Consider the following 17,288-nt stretch of genomic DNA (forward strand, 5'->3'; position numbering starts at 1 on the left):
TAGGGAATGTTTTGGGTTGTCGTATGCAATCATCCAATCCAATAACTTGTGGAAAAATTGAGGGTTAATTAGTGCAATTCACGGTTAATTTGGGGCGTTGAGTATTCATAGCTTATCGAAAAGCAACTGGAAATCGTTTTGTATGCAAGTGTGACATGTGTGGAGAAGAACCTCCTAGCTAGCCTTCCATCCATAAGTTTCATTCAAATTCATTTTACAATCTGTTTTGATTCACTTAAATTTGTCTAAGAATTTGTTTACTTTGTTCTTGTCTTAATTTAATTATTTTCGTCCAAAATCAACCCCATCTTATTTCTTTGAGTCATATTAATTAGAACTTGTCTTAGATTATGTTTTTAAGTGTTTTAGTTCATTAGAAAACCAAAATTCGTCCAAGTTTGTGTTAGAGTCCCAAAACTGCCCAGATTGTGTGTTTAAGGTAGTTTTGAGTGTTTAGGGGCTGTTTTGAGTCTTTTGGTTTGTTTTAGTGTTTTAAAGTATAGTTTTGCATTCTTTGAGTCTAGTTAGTGTTTTAAACTTTGTTTTTACGTTTTCAAGTCAGTTTCCAAGTGATTTAGCAATCCCTCCTAATCCCCGGCCTAGAACGATCCCTACTTACATACTTTACTACAATTGATAAAAAGAGGGTTTAATTTGTGTGCTTATATATTTCGCATCAGTATTCCATAGTTAGGGTCCTTGATAAGAATAATTTGGTTGTAATGCGTATTCCATTCAATTCAATGGATCTAGGGAAATCTGAGAATTAATTGGCGCAATCTAGTTAATTTGGGGCATTGTCATTCATGGTTTGTTGAAAGAGTAATTGGAAATCGAGTCGTATGCATATGTTTCATGTGTGGAGAAGGAACCTTCTAACTAGCCTTTCACCATCTTAATTTACCTAAAATCGTTTTTGTCAAGTTAGTTTACAAAGTTTTGTTTTGTTTTAAAATTCGTCCAAAATCAATCCCCCTTTACTTGGTTGAGTCATAGTAGTTAGAAATCACTTTAGTTTGTGTTTTTAAGTGTCTTAGGTCAAGTTAAAACCAATTTTCGTCGAAGTTTGTGTCTAGTGTTCAAAACTGCCCAGATTGTGGTTTTAAGGCAATTTTAAGTGTTTCTGGGCTGTTTTGAGTCTTTTGGTTTGTTTTGGTGTTTTAAAGTTTAGTTTTGCATTCTTTGAGTCTAGTTTAGTGTTTTAAACTTGTTTTTACGTGTATTTGAGTCAGTTTTCAAGTGATTTTGCAATCCCTCCTAATCCCCGGTTTAGAACGATCCCTACTTACATACTTTGCTACAATTGATAAAAAGAGGGTTAATTTGTGTGTCAACAAAAATTTCACATCATTTACCAAGTTGGAACTTCCAACTTCCTCAGTCCCGATTGTATGTAATGGGTAGCTAAAATGTATTTATAACGGTGTTTAATTGTCAGAAAATAAAAATTATGAAAAATTTTTCTTTTGTAATTTTCAAATTGTTAAAAAAATAATGTAGACGGGCGAAAAAAAAGAGGGTAAATGGGTTAAAAAAGGATAAACGGGCGAAAAAATGGGTAAATGGTTATGGTTATGGTTAAATGGGTAAATGGTTATGGGTAAATGGATACACGGTTATGGGTATGGATAACCGTTTATAAACGGTTATGGTTATGGGTATAACCATTTATGTAATTACCCAACGGGTAAACGGTTATGCGGGTATGAACATAAATGGTTATGGGTAAATAATCGCGGTTACCCGCCCGTCATAACCATTGCCCATCCCTAGCTAGGACGTTGTTTCTAGGTGGTGGTTTGCTTTGATTTGCCAGAAAAATGACCAAATTTGGCCGTGATGCTTGTCAGGTTGAGCGGGTCAAGGGCAAACCCGATTTTCCCCTTCATTTTCTTCTCCCTCCTTTCCCTCATTTCCCCCTTCTTTGGTTGGTCACTCTCTCCTCTCTCCATTCGTCCACCCTCTCTCCCGGTTCTACATGCTCTCTTCCACTCCTCTCCTTCGCTGCCACCAGTCAGCCTCCCTTTTTTTTTTCTTTTCTCTTCTTCTTCAACTTTAAAAAATAACTAAAAGATAAAAATATAAACATTATAAAAAAAAATTTAAAAAAAAATAAATATATATATATATATAAATAGTGACTAAAATAAAAGTACTTCTTGAGTTTACAGTTCCGTGAAACTTTAACCGTAACCCCAAATCCTCTTCTGCTTGCACCTACGAGTCCATAATGTCGAGTACTTCAAGAAAACGCTAAAGGATTAATTCATACACCTCACTATACATTAATCAACGAAAGTCAATACCCTCGCCTCTAAGGGCATTTTTGTAAAATCACGCTTTAAAAATTTGTAAAAACATAAAATTAGGGACGGGTCGTCACATCTTTCGATCAACAGTTGTACCTATATACATAAAAGTAAAATGGTCGATTGTAGACATTGTATTGCATAATATGCCTACTTCATATAATTGCTAATAAAGGAACAATTCCTTATCTTTACGGATATTAAAAGGAACATCAATTCCATATAATGTCCATTACTTTCATTCTCAAGCACACACCACAAATAAACTAAAGAAGGATTCAACACTTAAGTGAACTAATCAATGTCATTTTATATTTACTAATGCTATAACTCAAAAGCACGGAATTGTCTTCAACTTTTTTTCTCAATTCTCTATACAACCAATCATAACAAAAGAATGAAGAAGATGATGCTTACTTGTTTGTCGTTGATCACATGCATCTCTTTGATTAGTCTATTATCTCCCTATGCTTCTCAAATTACTGAACAAAGGTATCTATGGCCAGATAATACAATAGACACACTGCACAAAGATATAAGCAAAATTTGATGGAAACCCACCAATATTACAAAAGCATAACAAAGTTAGAAGTGTTATATTCCTTCCGAGTGGGATATATGCTTAGTATAATGGCACAATTAAGGGTGTCTAACCACAGAGACTGATTAGACCTCTATAAATGACTAGCCTTGAAAGAACCCTAACTAAACAATGAAAATAACAAATTGAATGTAGGTTTTGTGCTATTAATGAGAGTAACTAAAAATTCAAGAAAAATGTAACAACAAATCATATGTTGATTGAGAAACGATGAGGATGGGTCCAAGGATTTCAAGTTCACCATTACAAAACCAACTCCATGTTTATAAAGTTAAACCGTATTCAATTACCAACCTGTTTCCAGAGTTCGTTTTACATATATATGAGCAGCCATATGATGTGTGGTTTTGATCTAATTCTCCTAATCTACAACCTAATTGGGATGTTCAACTTCCAAATTAAGAGTCTTTAGCATGTAAGAAAACATTAAAGAACCAAAGAAAATACATGGCAGGATGTTTGCATAGCATTCTCTTCATTCATTCACATGTCTACCAAGATTAAGCATGATGTTTACTATAAACTTGATCAAATGATCTGTAAGAAATCCTAATGGTGATCAAACATTAAAATTAACAAACAAATTTAACAAAAGATTCAGTGAACAAAACAAGAGACAGATTGATGAATTGAATATTTTAACATAAAAACATGGATCAATTGTGCAAGGCTACATCGAAATCCCTAGTTATGAATTTAGTTACACATCATGTTCACAAAGATGAAATTGGAAATACACAACATGAGTGAAAATAAATCAAAGAGAGAGGAAACCCTTGAAACAATTCTGATGTTCAACTTCTCCAAGAACAGCCTGTAGGGATGAGTCTTCGGTGATGTTAGACTGTATAGAATGGGTGGAGTTTTGAGTGTGGATGAAAAGAGAGAAAAATAGTGACTGGAGTTGTGAAATTCGCTCAGAATGAAAGGTGTATGTGAAAATGGCTGAAAGACTAGGTTTTATAATGTTAAATAGCTGTTACAAATTGCCAATACATCCCAGTAATTGGGCATTTAATTCCCACGTTTTTTTTTTTGTTATTGGTCTTATAAAGAGCCATATTCATCACCATATTCAGTTTCCACTTTTAATTCTTTGTCTACATCAGCATCCTTATTCAATTCTCCACTTTTAGCACCATTTTACCTTATATGTCCTTAACTGAGCTCCAAAATACGATTATCTGCACACTAACACAAAAGAGGGTAAAATGCAACAAGTTTAACTCAAAAATATCACAAAGGGACTAGGAATGGATGATATAAATGTAGGAAATATAAGAGTTATCAAGAAGCGGTTAACAAAGTCCATTGAGCATCAAAATTCACCAAAATTCATATCAATTGTTGTTAAAATCTTAAAGCCCCAATCCCAAGATATTTTAAATGCTACTGTTTTGCTCAAACTAAATAAATTGTACCCCCTTCTTCCCCCATTTTCCTCACAATTCACCACCTAAACAATGCAATAAAAAACCAAAAGGGACTTTACACACATGTATCATTCCATCTCTCAAATTTACACCAATGATGCATGCATGAACCTCAATTAATCCCGTATCGTGAGTGAAATTTCCATTTTTAACCACTAAATCAGAACAACCACTGCTGGGTAAGCAAACATGAGCTACTTTCATAAAAAAATTAAAAATACATACATAAACTTCACACATCTAGAACCTGACAACCAGCATACAAACCTAAAACAAAAACCAGGCTCAAACGTATGTATTTCCATATATGCATGTATAAAGATGTACACACCTGTATAATTGTGTAAGCATAGAGGATTTGTGAAAGTTTTCCACATACATGTGTGTCACAATAGCAAGTCAAATTGCTGGCTTTCGTCCTTTTTCCGGGCCGTTTTCAGTCAAAGAGCAAAAAGAAACGTAATAAAATGCTCCAAAGAGCTTGGAGCTACTTCTAAATTCTTTAATATATTTTTTTTTGGGGTCAATTCTAACATCTTTAATTTAGAGCTTTGCTTCATGTACCACCTAAACGAAACAATTAGCAAATAAATTAAGTGCATATTTCATCATCACCCATATACACATTATCAAGAAATATAACAAATTGCATGTTTTCTTTCATTAATTTAAGTGTTGAACGAACTCTTTCTCTCTCTCGAACTCTTTCTCTCTCTCTGAAACCAATTTTAACCTTTAGTAATAAAAAAAATCCAAATTATGAGCACCGACTAAAATGGTCAACAAAAAGGAAAATTCATACTTCTAGACATAGTGGGAAAAAATATGAACTTAGAATGAAACATAATTTTTCTTTTCTCTATGGGAGTTCTAATGAAAAGGGCCTAGCACTATTCATTTTTAACCAAAATGACATTTTGTGTATGAAAAGTCTATAATGGGCCAAGCTCTTTTCTTTATTTACTCTTATGCAATTATGTCATTATTGTAGCGGGGTCCACAATGATGTTGACATTTCTGTCGGAAATACATTATTTTATATGATACTATTCAACTTATGCTAATTTGCTACCAGCTCCTCATATTTCCATCATGTTGTCGATGTTATGCAGCTGTTCTTTTGTCAAATTGTTCTAGTACTGTTCATCGTCTTCTACCAGCTTTGCATCTCTATCTCTATCTTCTTTCACTTTGTAGTACATTTCTGCTGTTTCTTTTTTGAAATTTTGAGGCTTCCAATAAGGCTAATGGCTGATCCTTGTCTTGCTGTAAATATACATCTCTTCTTCTTCTGCTACTAATACTATATCATACCTAAAATCTTCAAACTCATCTAAGGCTAACATTTGGATCCCTCGAAATTTTAGAATATCCTTGTATGAAGAAGTCCACCTATGTGAGGATATAGGGGATAGTCTAAAAGACTCTTCATTAATCATAGCTACATGCCTAGCTTTCTCCTTGTGCATATGTACATACCAGTCTGGAAGACTACTAATAAAGCTTATGCAAATTTCTTTCCACCTTTCCATATAATCTTTTGCTACTTTCAAAAGCTTTTCAGGAAATAATTCCAGTCGGGAGACATGGTTGATAAATATTTTATCAAGATAGCCAAATTCTAATAGTAAGGCTAGGGTAACTTCTACCACATTATGATTTTCTTAATGCTCATAACTAAAATGCCATGGTCTATAATCTCTCATGTTAATTCTGACTACAGCTATGCTAACATCCGGTTTACAAATACAATTCTCTGTTCTATCACAAAGACATGGTGGATACATCTTTGTAATAATATCCAGCCCTGGTTTTGGATCAAAGATGGACTGATACAAGGCACATTGTAATTGCAATTGTAACTTTTTAATGGATTGTGATGCTCTGCTCAGGATCTCATTTTGCATATCTGTTGGCATTATTCTTAGTTTTACTTTTGAAATTTCTTCTAATAAAATATCATCTAATATTAAGTCTAAAGATATATTCCTAAGATAACTTTCATATTTTTCTTTTTTGCCTTTGTCACTCAGATGCTAATGTTGCTCATTATTTTGATGCTGCTCCATTTCAATGTCTTCTTCTAAGAGCTCAATCTTAATCTCTTCTATGGACTCATTAGCCTCTTGTTCTATGGGTTCAATAACCTCTTTTCCTTTATTTTTATCCTGATCAATTTCTAAACCTATCTTCAATTCTCTTTTCAGGATGTCACTTGCCTTCTGCTGCATTCTAAGCGCATGGAGTTCTTGGTTCATTTTGGTAAACTTACTGAGTAAAGACTCGTGTTCTCTAGAGATGACTTGAAGGTTGTGCTCAAGAGAATGATTATGATGCTGGCTTTAATGAAAATTAAAATTAAAACTATCAAACTCTTGTTCCAAGGCTCTAATTAATTTTTCATAACCTAACCTCATGCTTAGCTGCTTGATTTGGATATTCCAAAAATTATCTAAGAGAACCTGTTGACTATCAGAAAGTCCTGGTACTCTTGCCCTATATCTCAAAGTTGAATTTCTGATTCCTTCAACAATATTGCCATTAAAGTTGAAGTACTGGTGATGATGCTAGTCTGCTTATGCTATTTTGGAATCCACAGAATGGTGGAGGTTGATGGTGCATCATTATGCTACTGAAAGATGCTCTTCTACCTTGTGGTCTTGTGCTATTTAAGGATGATGGTCCATGATATTCCATACATGTTCAACAAATTAATCTTGATAAGATATTAGCTAATGTATTGTCATTACCTTTTATATGTTCAAAGATTGGTTTAAAACCATAATCAACAAAATTAACCCATCTTCGAGCTGCCTGTTTATTAGCATGTATCCTATTATAATGAGAAACTTTGTTTTGATAATCTGTTCTAATCGTAAATACTTCATTATGTAAAAATAAAGAAAAAGCTTCAAGTGAATTAATTATCCTTAAAATTTCTAAATCTGTTGATGCTAATCTTGATTGTACATCACTAAATTTTCCTGATCAATATCGACAAACTTGTTCATCAGACTTTGGTGACTCCTTATGCTTTTTCTAGTATAATATATTTTCCCATCCTAATGATGAAGCATCTGTTTCAATTATTTTGTAACATCTAATGGTAAGGTTAATGGCTTAAGTTTAGTAATTTCTTCTTTTATATTTTGAACTAATTTTATATCTTCACTATTAAAATATTTTGTCCTGTTTTGCTAGTTTTACTATGTAATACTGTTATTTTCCTTCCTAAATCAGGGATAAAATTTCTTGCATAATTTAACAATCCTAAAAATGCTTATAACTGTTTTTTGTCTTCTAACTTATCTGGAAATTCTAAGACCTTTTTAGCTATATGATCTTGTGATTGTATTGTACATGACTTGATATATAATCCTAAAAATTCTATATCTTGCTTTTTTAATGCTATTTTATTTTGCTAATCACAATTCCATTATTAATAAATTCTTGTAAAACTATCTCTAAGTGTTTCCTGTGTTCATTTCTATTTTTACTATGTACTAAGATATCGTCTACATAAACACTACAAAAATTATCATAATTCTTGAAAAGCCACTCAAAATGGCATGACAAGCCACTCAAATGGCATGACAAGCCACTCAAAATGTCCTTCTGGACAAGTAAAAGTTGTCCACTCAATTGATTCTTCTGCTAATCGTATTTGCCAAAAACTTGATTTACAATCAAATTTACTAAAATATTTACTCTCTTGAATTTTATTTATAAGCTCATCCTTATTTGGTAACTTATAACTATCTTCACATGTATTATCATTTAATCTCTTGTAATTATAAACTATTCTAGCCTTACGTCTCTTTAGTTCTGATGTTTTCTCACAATATATGCTGTTGATCGATGTCTAGACTTAGAGGGTCTAATTACTTTTAAATTTAACAACTCTTTTATTTGTTGCTCAAACTCTTGTTTATCTATTAAACTACAAGGCATATCAGCCGTCTTAATGGTTAAATATGGGTTAATTATATCTAATTTTGTTAATATTTTATTTTTACTCCAATATAACTGTGGGTCTTCTCCTATAATTCTAGTTTGTTCTGCTAATTGTAATAATTCTTCTAAACTCCTTGGTTTACTTAACTGTAATATTTCTATACGGTTTCCTTCTTCTAAAATCGGATATTCATGTTCAAATATGTCTTCATCAAACTCTTCTACGTTATTATGCTCATCATTTTCTTTTGAGTTTTCTAAATGATAACTATCTTGGCCACTAGATTCTTCTGTACTTATGCTTTTGTATGCTTCTACAGCATTACTTTGGTCAGTTATTGTAATGCCTCTTTTGAAAAATGTTACGTTAGGGTTCATAAATAAAAAACCTTGTAAACTTTTCAAAAAATTTAAACCTAAAATGATTGGATATAATCCTACTGGTGAAACAAATGTTAATGGTAAATTAAATTGTTGTTTTTCTACTTTAATAAACTCATTATTTATACAATGTGTTAAGTAAACTGGTCTCTCATCAAATTGTGTTATTCTCACTGGTTTTGCTAATTTTTATCTATATTTTTCTCGTACTAACTCTTTTCTTATAACACTCTTTGTACTCCCTGTATCTATAATAGCTATTGTTTGTATCTTATTTTCTTTTGCTAATTCTATTTCACAATTTATGGTAATTAAAGAACTATTTTTTAGTTTTTCTATACTATGAACAATATTTCCTAATATTTCAGTACTTTCTTGTGATTTTGCTAAACTTCTAATAACCTATTACTATAACATTTTTCACATAATATTGAATATGTATTATAGTATTTATTTGCAACTAATTTACTACACTTATGACATTTTTCTGGCCAACCTAAATTAATGTATTTATATTCTTCTTCATGCTATTCTTCTATGAATGCACACATATACTCTTCTCGACCACTATTTGTGCTACTTGAATCTTTTGAGTCTGAATCTATCATGTTAATACTCTCTATACTATAAATACTCTCATTATCACTTAGGTCGTTGACAGGAGCATATTTATGCGCCTTAGTTAGCTAGTTCTTATGCATCTTTGTTATGTTTTCTTCGTTAAAGTAGTCTTTTAAGCTACTTTCATGTGTTTTCAGGTTTAAAGGACATATTACATGAAATGATGCAATTTGGAGCTTTTGGAGCAAAATGTGAGCTTGGATCGAAAAGGACATGCTTGGAACACAAGGTTGGGATGAAATTGAAGAGTTGAAGATTTGAGGTTTCCTACTTGAAGTAGGAAAGCTAAGCCTAAAAGTTTCCATTTTGGGTTGATCTTTCCTAAATCGGAATTGGCAACCAAAGTTTCTAAAAGTTGGAAGTTTCTATTCTTGGAGGTTTCCATTTTCGTGAGTTTCTATTCTTGGCTTTGGGCTTTTAGATGACTTAAACCCTAATTCCTTGTGGACCCTAAGCCTATGCCGCACCCTAGGCCCCTTTCATTTAATTTCTGCCATGTTAAAGCCTAATCCATCTCCCCTAGGGTTTGGGCCGCACTTCTCCCATTCTAGAACACCAATTTCCTTGCCTTGCAAGGCTTTCTAGAAGCCCTAACCCTAGCCCACTCCTTGCCGCACCCTAGGCCCTTTTTCTCACCAAATTTCTGATTGTTTAACTTATTTTTCTGGTGGATTTGGGTTTCTAGAAACCCTAATCTGATTTGTTAGGGTTTTTAAGTGCATATATATTTAGTTTCTACACCTAGCCGCACCATTCACCCTCTCCACAATTCAGAAATCGTCTACACCCTATTCCCATCTCTGCCGCAGCTATCATCCATTCCAGCCACCATTATACACATCCATACACCATCCATACCCCTTGCCGCACCACCATATCATCCTAACTCCATTCCTAAACCAAAACCACATCCAAAAATCCCTACACCATCTCTGCCGCAGCAAGGAGAAGAAGAAGAGAAGCTTGACGTGCAGAAATTCAAAGTGGAATTCTTGAGCGTTTTAGGTGTAATCTTTCTTATGTCTTCGATGTTTCAATTCAATAAACTTTATGTTGTGAGTATGAGGAACTAAACCCCCTTAGTTGGGGGGTAATTCGAAACCATGTACATGCTTGCAATATGATTTGATTATATTCAGTTGTTATTTCATAAGTTGTGGATTCAATTCGTTCATCTATTTGATTGATAACTTATTTGTGTATGGTGATTGAGAGTGCACGCTTAGTTTTCATGCATGAATATGATGCTAGATTATGAGGGAGTTTCACCTAATAGTTACAATCTTATAATCACAAGTAGTGAAGATCGCTTGAAAACGATCGCGTTGAATGAATTCTTAGCATAAGTTTCATGCAATTCATAGTAACGAATGCTTCGTCAATGCTTATGTTTTTCATAGAACGTAATGATTCTTGCTTGTTTCTCTATTATGCAATTCATGTAGGGAACTTGTAGGGAATGTTTTGGGTTGTCGTATGCAATCATCCAACTTAAGAACTTGTGGAAAAACTGAGGGTTAATTAGTGCAATTCACGGTTAATTTGGGGCGTTGAGTATTCATAATTCATTGGAAGAACAACTGAAAATCGTTTTGTTTGCAAGTGTGACATGTGTGGAGAAGAACCTCCTAACTAGCCTTTTAACCATCTATTTCACCAAAATCGTTTTTGCAATCTGTTTTAGTTAAAGTTTCTGTTTTTGTGTTAAATTTTCGTCCAAAACAAACCCCCCTTATTTTAGAGTCTTAGATTAGTTAGAAAGTGTTTTGATTTGTGTTTCTAAGTGTTTTGATTCAAGTTTTCATCCAATTTCGTCCAAATTAGTGTAGGTGCTCAAAACTGCCCAGAAAGTGGTTTTTAGGCAGTTTTGAGTCTTCTAGTTGCTGTTTTGAGTTCTAGGGTTGTTTAAGTGTTTTAAACTTTAGTTTTGCATTCTTTGAGTCTAGTTTAGTGTTTTAAACTTTGTTTTTGAGTTTTTAAGTCAGTTCCCAAGTGTTTAGCAATCCCTCCTAATCCCCGGTCTAGAACGATCCCTACTTACATCTTTACTACAATTTGACAAAAAGAGGGTTTAATTTGTGTGCTTATCTATTTCGCATCAGTCGTCTAAACTGTATATTAATTGAATATCCTCATGTCACAGCCCATCCCGAAATTTTTTTATCGAGAGCGTGAAATGACGAAAATACCCTTGACGGGTATTAAGGTACGTGTTTGACATATGTATATATTTTATGGACTAATTATCATCCCTAAACTTTTGGAGAAAATTGAGTTGTAAATTTGTGTGGTTAGGGATTGAAGTGGGATTGTTTTGGTTGGACCACACCCTCACACACGGACTCACCTTTCCTTCCCCCCTCTTCCCCGTGTCTCTCTCTCACCCTCGATCGTACGGACAACACCAAAACCCTCCAAAACTTCGTGGATCGAAGCAAATAAGGTATGATTCTTCACCCTCTTGATGTTATGAGTTGATTGGTACTAGTTTTAGGAAATGAAACCCTCGGAATCGTCGTGAAACCCTAACCCCGAAAATGTGCACTATTCATGCACACGTGAAATGTTGCATTTCAGGGAATTTCAAGCTCACAGTGAGCTTAAGGACATCCTCACGAGCTTCGAGGTACTTCGTTGGTGATATTTGGACTTCGGAGGACCGAGAACGGAGGTTCTAAAAAATTTCCGAACTATCGTGCTTCCCCAGGGAAAATCTAGTGAATTTTAGACCTTGAAACTAGTCCATCGTGATTCTACATGTTGAGGGCTTCAAATTGATATAAAATTCAAAGAAATCGGTTGAGAAACGAAGGAGAACAAGCATTTTTAAAACTCGCCGGAATCCGGCCACTGGAAAAACCAGTCCGGCGACTGGCTGAGGAAGATGATGCGCGTGGGGGCGCGTAGGCCCGTTCCACCCGCGGCGCTTGAGGGTGCGTGGCAAGCCTAAAAATTTTTCTAAAAATTCCTCGACGTCCGTGACGTCGAGTAGGTCGATGTGGTATATTCATATACCCAAATTGAGCATCGTATGAAAAGTTATTTCGAATTGTTGGTTATGTGTTTAAATTAACGTTTTTATAGTTGTTTCGCATATAGGTGACACCTATCCCGAGGACGAGCGCATCCAGGGACGTCACGGGGGTTACGACCCATCAACTTATCAGTGAGTGGGCAGTTTTGGTTTCGTATTACCTATATACCACTGTTTTTCCCAGAAAATGCAATTATATGAAAATATGTTTTAAAATGCCATGCATGCAATCGATGAGATATTTGAATTGATAATTGATGCATATATATGTGAATTGACGCTGTTGACACAAATGTGAGTTTTTTCATTATTCATACGATTTATTTTATGTGAATTGCATTGGAAGCTCATAACCTCCACCCTAGGTGTTAGTGCTTATATTATTCACCACACCGCACGCTCGCCTTGGATCCAAGTAGGTGGATGTCGTACAGACCACTAGAGGTGGTTCCGACATGCCAGTCGTACAGACCATTAGAGGGGTTCCGACTGGTAGGTGACCTTAGATTATATGCACAGATGATTGATGAGAGAAGCACTAGAGCGTATTATTTCACCATCTTAGTCGTACAGACTACTATTGGTAGTTCCGACTTATGTGCAGTGTAGTGCCGTACTTATGTGCAGTGTAGTACTGTACAGGTCACAGTTGGTGACTCCGGCAGGGCCGTACAGGTCACAGTTGGTGACTCTGGCTGGATGGGATAGTGAGCTATAAAATCAGCCGTACAGGACCACTGTAGGGTCTCCGGTTGATTTATTATTTCACCTGAGTATTATATTGATGCATTCATATTATATTTTGGCATGGCTTGGCATATTCTTTCTGAGATGTTATGTTGATAGATGGTGAGCGGAGTTTTGATGATATATGTATATATACGTTTATATACTATTTTTATGGGAAAGTATACAGGTTTTACGGTGAGGGGTTAGAAACGTTTTAAATGAAATGTTTTTGGAAAATCTTTGGTTTTACTGACCCACTCATCTTTGTTTTGCGCCCCTCCAGGTTCTAGTTAGCAGTTGGTGGCTCACGAGGTCTTTTTCGGTATTCTGACAAACGTTTTGCATGTAGGACTCACCTGCAGGTGTTGTACTTTAATTATGGTCCTACTTGACTGCACTTATACCTACGCTCTGAATTCGTGTGTTTTACTTTATAACTCTCTCTTGTATGCTAGTAGGTTATTCTGCTAGTGGTTGGTTTAAATTCCTTCATATTTCTGTTATATCTTGCTTCCGTGTCGCACACTTTTGGCTACGTCATGCTCACGTGACGGCCAGCACACCTTGATTCTAGGATCGGGGTGTGTCAGTTTGGTATCAGAGCCTAGGTTGCAGTCCTGTATAATTGTTAATGCTCTAATGATCTTTTGATGTTTTCTGTCAGAATTATGCCGCCTCGTAGGGAACGTATGGAATCCCGCCGTACTCCTGAACCTAATTTCTCGGATATCACTCAGTTAGGGGAAGCAATGGCCCAAGCTCTTCAAAATGCAATTCGTCCTCCTCCCCCTTCTCAGAGGACGCCCCTGGAGACTATGTACAATTTGAAATTGGATCGTTTTATGGGTAATGAAGGTCACAAGGGGGCAGAGAAATGGCTAGACCATATTGAGAAGACGTTTCAAGTGATGCAAAGTCAGGGGAACTTTCCTGCTAATAGGTGGGTTGAGACCACTACCTGGTTTTTGGGCCGAGAGCCAGCAGCTTGGTGGGAAAATCAGACTAGGTTCATGTCACCTGAGACGGCTGCTGACTGGAAAGTATTCAAAGAGAACTTTATGAAGAGATTTGTCCTTCCAGAATACATCGATCGTAAAAAGCAAGAGTTTACTCGATTGAAACAAAGGAATATGTCAGCACATGAGTACTACAGAAAGTTTACTGATTTGTCTCGTTATGACCCTGATACAGCTGGTAATCAGGTAGAGATGCTTCGACGTTTCAAGTTCTTCTAGTGGAGGATGACGAGGACAAGAATGATGGTCAGAAGAAGGATGATAAAGGTAAGGGTATCTCCATTCTGGGACCTCGTAAGACACAGAATTTTAAGAAGAGTGGAGCGAGTTCAAGTTCTTCTAGTGGAGGATATAGTATTACTGGCCCGAGGAGAGGTGGTGGAAGATTTTCTGGTGGACCCAGATTTCAGAGGCAGAGGGATTCCGGTGGTGCTGGTGCTCCGTGGTGTCGCCGTTGTAATTTTCGTCATCATGGTGAGTGCAGGAGAGGTGGTGGTGCTTGTTATGCTTGTGGACAAATGGGACATCGGGCTTGTTATGTTGATAGTGTGTATCTTGGGTGTCCAGTGTTGGTAGAGGGTGTAGTTATGCCAGCTGATCTTATTCCATTAGATATTGTGGATTTTGATGTGATTCTCGGAGCAGATTGGTTGCATTATAATCGTGCCCATATTGATTGTTATGGGAAATCAATTACTTTTTATCGCCGTGGACTACCCGAGGTTACTTTTGTGGGCGAAAAAGTGGGGTGAGACATGGTGTTATTTCTGCCATAAGAGCAAGGAAGTTATTATCGAAGGGTTGCCAAGGATATTTAGCACATGTGGTGTTAAATGATGTTGTTCCTAGCAGTGTAGAAGAAGTTGGTGTGGTCAGGCATTATCCTGATGTATTTCCTGATAATTTGCCGGGGTTGCCTCCAGACAGAGATGTGGAATTCTCTATCGAATTGCTTCCAGGTACAGACCCTATATCTCTAACTCCTTATAGAATGGCTCCAGCTGAGTTGAGAGAATTGAAAATTCAGTTACAAGAACTACTTGATAAAGGTTTCATTCAACCTAGTTCGTTACCTTGGGGAGCTCCAGTATTATTTGTGAGAAAGAAAGATGGAACTCTGAGATTATGCATTGATTATAGGCAATTGAACCGGGTAACGATTAAAAACCGTTATCCATTGCCTCGCATCGATGATTTGTTTGATCAGCTGAAAGGTGCGTGTGTATTTTCTAAGATTGATTTGAGATCTGGTTATTATCAGTTGAAGATTAAAGATGAAGATGTACCTAAGACGGCTTTCAGAACCCGTTACGGACATTATGAATTTCTGGTTATGCCATTTGGGTTGACTAATGCGCCTGCAGCTTTCATGAGGCTAATGAACGAGGTATTCCAGCAATATCTTGATAAATTTGTTATTGTTTTTATTGATGATATTCTGGTATACTCTAAATCTAAAGCAGATCATATCCGACATCTTAACTTGGTATTAAAGAAATTGAGGGAACATCAGTTGTATGCCAAGTTCAGTAAATGTTAGTTTTGGTTGACTGAAGTGGCATTTTTAGGGCATGTTGTATCAGCACAAGGAATTCAAGTAGATCCTCAAAAGATAGCAGCAGTGGAGAATTGGGAACAACCTCGAACCGTCACTGAGGTAGGAAGTTTTCTTGGTTTGGCAGGTTATTATCGACGGTTTGTTCAGGACTTTTCTATGATTACTTTGCCGTTAACGAAGTTGACCAGGAAGGATGTTAAATTCGAGTGGGATGAGAATTGTGAGCGGAGTTTCCAGCAATTAAAATATTGCCTCACTCATGCTTCAGTATTGGTACTCCCTGATGATAGCGGTAATTTTGAGATTTACAGTGATGTTTCCTTGAATGGTTTGGGATGTTTTTTGATGCAGCATAATAGAGTGATTGCCTATGCTTCTCGACAGTTGAAAAATCATGAAAGGAATTATCTTACTCACGATCTTGAATTGGCAGCCATTGTCTTTGCTTTGAAGATTTGGAGGCATTATTTATATGGTGAGAAGTGTAAGATCTTCACAGATCACAAGAGTCTCCAGTATCTATTTACTCAACATGATCTTAATCTTTGTCAGCGAAGGTGGATGGAATTGCTGAGTGATTATGACTGCACTATTGAGTATCATCTGGGTCGTGCTAATGTGGTAGCTGATGCACTGAGTAGGAAACCTCAAGGTCGACTCAATGCTTTATATGTTTGTCGTGTTCCTCTTCTTACAGAACTGAGGGCAACGGGAGTAAAGTTGGAGTTGGAAGATCAAAGTGGAGCTTTTCTTGCTAGTTTTCAAGTCAGGCCAGTTTTGGTTGATTGTATACTCGAAGCTCAGATGGTGGATGAGGAAATTCAAGAAATTGTTCAATTAAGAAATGAAGGGAAAAAGAAAGACCTCAGAATTCGAGAATCAGATGGCATGCTTATGCAGGAGAACAGAATGTATGTACCGAATAATGAGGAATTAAAAAAGGAAATTTTGGATGAAGCGCATTGTTCAGCTTATGCAATGCACCCAGGAGGAACTAAGATGTATCATACCATTCGACCATTTTATTATTGGCCGGGTATGAAAAGGGAAATTGCAGATTATGTAAGTAGATGTATTATTTGCCAGCAAGTCAAAGCAGAAAGAAAAAAGCCTTTTGGGCGAATGCAGCCACTTCCCGTTCCCCAGTGGAAATGGGAAAATATAACTATGGATTTCGTGTATAAGCTTCCTCGTACACGAAATGGATTCGATGGTGTTTGGGTGATTGTGAATCGACTTACCAAGTCAGCGCACTTCATTCCAGTGAGGGAAAAGTATCCTCTAAATAAATTGGCTAAGTTGTTTATCACGAAGATTGTGAAGTATCATGGAGTTCCAGTGAATATTATTTCTGATCGAGACCCAAGATTTACTTCTAAATTTTGGGTAGCTTTTCAAGAAGCTCTTGGTACGAATTTGCTTTACAGCACTGCTTATCATCCTCAAACTGATGGGCAATCAGAGAGGACTATTCAGACGTTTGAGGATATGTTGAGATCTTCAGTGTTACAGTTTGGTGATTCCTGGCATGATCACCTAGACTTGATGGAATTTGCCTACAATAATAGTTTCCATTCGAGCATTGGGATGTCACCATTTTAGGCACTTTATGGTAGGGCGTGTCGTACGCCATTGTGTTGGTCTGAGGTTGG

This window comes from Malus domestica, chromosome 15, assembly GCF_042453785.1.
Source record: "Malus domestica chromosome 15, GDT2T_hap1".
NCBI classification, from domain to species: Eukaryota; Viridiplantae; Streptophyta; class Magnoliopsida; order Rosales; family Rosaceae; genus Malus; species Malus domestica.